Here is a 4,200-nt window from a genome sequence, read left to right on the forward strand (position 1 = left end):
CCGCGCCGCCGCCGCCCGCTTTATACCGCCCGCGCCGCGGCCATTGGCTGCGCCGCTGTGACGTCACCGCCCGGCGTGTCACGAGCCGGCCGGGCTCGGCTCCGCTCCCCGCACCGGAGCTGCCTTCCGCGGCTCTACGGCAGCGACCCGCGGCGAGTGACAACGCTGCTCCGCCGAGGGGAGCCCTGCGGGGATGTGCCTCCTCGTCCCGTGCAACAGGCCCCGCATCGCTCCCATTTCCCTCCGCCCTCCCAGCCGCCGAGACACGCAGCGCTGCAGGCTGGGGCCAGAGCGGCTGAGAGCAGCCAGGCAGAGAGGGAGCTGGGGAGGCTGGGAGAGAGGAGCTGGAGAGGAGGCAGCAGTGCCCAGGTGGGCAGCAGAGCCAATGGCATCCTGGGCTGGCTCAGGAGCAGTGTGGGCAGCAGGACAAGGGAGCTAATTCTGCCCCTGTGCTCAGCACTGCTCAGGCCACCCCTGCAGTGCTGTGTCCAGTTCTGGGCTCCTGAATTCAAGAGAGCTGTTGAGGTGCTGGAAGGTGTTTGGAGAAGGGCAGCAAGGCTGGGGAGGGGCCTGGAGCAGAGCCCTGTGAGGAGAGGCTGAGGGAGCTGGGGGTGTGCAGCCTGCAGCAGAGGAGGCTCAGGGCAGAGCTCATTGCTGTCTGCAGCTGCCTGCAGGGAGGCTGTAGCCAGGTGGGGTTGGGCTCTGCTGCCAGGCAAGCAGCAACAGAACAAGGGGACACAGCCTCAAGCTGTGGCAGGGCAGGTCTAGTCTGGATGTTGTTAGGAAGTTGTTGTCAGAGAGAGTGATTGGCATTGGAATGGGCTGCCCAGGGAGGTGGTGGAGTCACTGTCCCTTTGAAGTGTTGAAGCCAAGCCTGGCTGGGGCACTTAGTGCCATGGTCTGATTGGTTGGCCAGGGCTGGGTGCTAGGTTGAGCTGGATGAGCTTGGAGCTCTCTTCCAACCTGGTTGATTCTATTCTATTCTATTCTATTCTATTCTATTCTATTCTATTCTATTCTATTCTATTCTATTCTGAAGCCTTCTCCCCCTTGGCAGCTACCCTGTAAGTATGACTGCACTCAGGTTCCTAAACCTCTGACCATTTTCCAGTGCCTCTGCCATGCCACACGTTGCAGAGTTATTTAAAGCACTTGTGAAGTATTAATTAGCATTTGCCTTACAGAGGGGTTGGGGGAAAAAAAGAGACCAAGATAGGACCCTCAGGGATCCAGCTGATCCAATTTCGGGCACCTAATTAAGATTAAATTTCAATTCATTGCCAATTAAAGTGATTTTTTGTTTCTATTTCCACCCAGGGAGGTGGTGGAGTCTCTGTGGCTGGAGGTGTTGAAGCCAAGCCTGGCTGAGGCACTTAGTGCCATGGTCTGGTTGGTTGGCCAGGGCTGGGTGCTAGGTTGGGCTGGCTGAGCTTGGAGCTCTCTTCCAACCTGCTTGATTCTCTGATTCTATGCTGGTGCATGCTGATGCTGCTGGAGCTGTTCTGGGGTGCTTTGGGTGGCTGGCACCCACTGAAGATGCTGTGTGTGGATTTGCCTTCCACCATAACAATCCCCATCAAAGCTGCAGACACCTTCACACTGAACAGTCCCTGTGCCCTGATGTTTTGCTTTTCCCAACTGTGGCTCTGGAAATGCTGTCTCTGATGACCAAGACCAAATATTGTCGGGTTTCTGCAGTGCTCTGACCAGGATGGCAGCCTGATGGTAACGTGGGCATCCTCCAAAGACTTTTGGGGCACACATGGAAAGCAGAGGAGAGTTGGTCTTTGCTAACAGCTGACCTGCATCAGCTCTTTCTGCCCCTGATCCATGTAGGGCTCAAATATTGTTGAAGAAATAAATGCTGTAATGGGTGGTTTGGAAGGGAGATCCTTTCCAGCTGAAGTTCTGGGATTGTTTGAGATAGGCTCAGCTGAGCACAGTGTGTTTGGTCCATCACCTGCTACCCAAATCATCACAAACCCACAGAATATACAGGACTGGTTTGAGTATCTCCAGAGATGGAGACTCCACCACAGGCTCACAAAATGTCAGGGGTGGGAAGGACCCAAAGAGATCATTGAGTCCAATCCCCCTGCCAGAGCAGGACCATCCAGTCTAGCTCAGGTCACACAGGAACACATCCAGATGGGCTTGGAAAGGCTCCAGAGAAGGACACTCCACACCCTCTGGGCAGCCTGTGCCAGGGCTCTGGCACCCTCAAAGTGGAGATTTTTTCCCCCTTGTGCTTATGTGGACCCTCCTGTGCTCCACTTTGTGCTCATTGCCCCTTGTCCTGTCACTGCACACCACTGGGAAGAGTCTAGACCCAACTGAGAAACATAATTGATGTTTTCTGTATTGCCATCAAAATCTGACATGCCAAGGGGCACTGCAGAGCTCTGTCCTTTCACTCCAAACCTGTCCATAGGGCAGCAGGGACAGATTCTCCCCCTCTGTTTCTAGGGAAGAGCAACTGATGGCATTTACCTGGAGCTGAGCAGGGCCTTTGGCACTGTCCTGCACCACATCCTGCTCTCCAAGGTGGTGACACAGGGGTTTGAGGGGTGCAGCACTGGATGGATACAGAACTGGCTTGATGGCTGCACCCAGAGAGTGGCTGCCAATGGCTCCATGGCCAAGTACAGGCAGTGACAAGCAGAGTCCCTCAGGGATCAGTCCTGGGACCAGTCTTGTTCAACATCTTTGTGGCTGCCATGGACAAAGGCATTGAATCATAGAATAAACCAGGTTGGAAGAGACCTCCAAGACCATCCAGTCCAACCTAGCACCCAGTCCTATCCAGTCAGCCAGACCATGGCACTAAGTGCCACAGCCAGGCTTTTCTTGAACACCTGAGTGCAGCCTCAGCAAGTTTGCTGCCCACACCAAGCTGTGTGGTGCAGCAGCCAGGCTGGAGGGCAGGGATCCATCCAGAGGCACCTGCACAGGCTGCAGAGGTGGGCACAAGCCAAGCTCAGAAGGGTCAACAACACCAAGTGCAAGGTCCTGCAGCTGGGTGGAGGCAATGCCAAGCACAACTCCAGGCTGGGCAGTGAGTGGCTGGAGAGCAGCCCTGAGGAGAGGGACTTGGGGGTGCTGCTGGAGGAGAAGCCCAAGAGGAGCCAGTAGTGTGCACTTGCAGCCCAGAAAGCCAAGCAGAGCCTGGGCTGCAGCAGCAGAAGTGTGGCCAGCAGGGCCAGGGAGGGGATTCTCCCCCTCTGCTGTGCTCTGCTGAGACCCCACCTGGAGTCCTGCATCCAGCTCTGGAGCCCCTGGGACAAGAGGGCTGTGGAGATGCTGGAGAGTGTCCAGAGCAGGGCCAGGAGGATGCTCAGAGGCTGCAGCAGCTCTGCTGTGAGCACAGACTGAAAGAGTTGGGGCTGTGCAGGCTGGAGCAGAGGAGGCTCCCAGGGGAACTTCTTGAGGCCTTCCAGCACATGAAGGGGGCTCCAAAAAAGCTGGGGAGGGACTTTTGAGGCTGTGAGGGAGTGCCAGGAGTGGGGGAATGGAGCAAAGCTGGAGGTGGGGAGAGTGAGGCTGGAGGTGAGGAGGAAGTTGTTGAGCATGAGAGTGGTGAGAGGCTGGAGTGGGTTGCCCAGGGAGGTGGTTGAGGCCCCATGGCTGGAGGTGTTTGAGGCCAGGCTGGCTGAGGCTGTGTGCAGCCTGCTCTAGGGTAGGGTGTCCCTGGGCATGGCAGGGGGGTTGGCACTGGCTGCTCCTTGTGGTCCCTTCCAACCCTGACTGATTCTATGGTTCTGTGAATTGCCAAGGATATGAGGAGGAGGAGGAGGAGCTGTCAGAGGCATGGGGCATGGAGCATGATGACTCACTGGCTTTCCTCTGTCTCCTTCTGCTACAAGTGCTACATTTAAGCAAGCCAAGCAAACAAAAAAAGAAGGATAAAACCCAAACCAATAAAGCCCAGCAGCAATAACATGCTCCACTCTTATCTCTGGTTTCTGATGCCAGGTTTTGCCAGAGGAGAGCCAGGATGACTCAGGTGAAAAGCAGGGGCTGCACTGGCCAGCAGCCAGCCAGGCTTCACTGCTCTCTGATGGCCCCAGGCTCCCACTGGGAACAGAAACTACTGTACTAGAAGATCTGAAGCCTTGTCTGCACCCCTGCTCCTCCCAAGGCACCCACTGAGGTGGAGCTGGGAGCCTCACATCACTTCCCCATCCTCTGAGGATGCCCAAA

This window comes from Pogoniulus pusillus, chromosome 1 (assembly GCF_015220805.1).
Source record: "Pogoniulus pusillus isolate bPogPus1 chromosome 1, bPogPus1.pri, whole genome shotgun sequence".
NCBI classification, from domain to species: Eukaryota; Metazoa; Chordata; class Aves; order Piciformes; family Lybiidae; genus Pogoniulus; species Pogoniulus pusillus.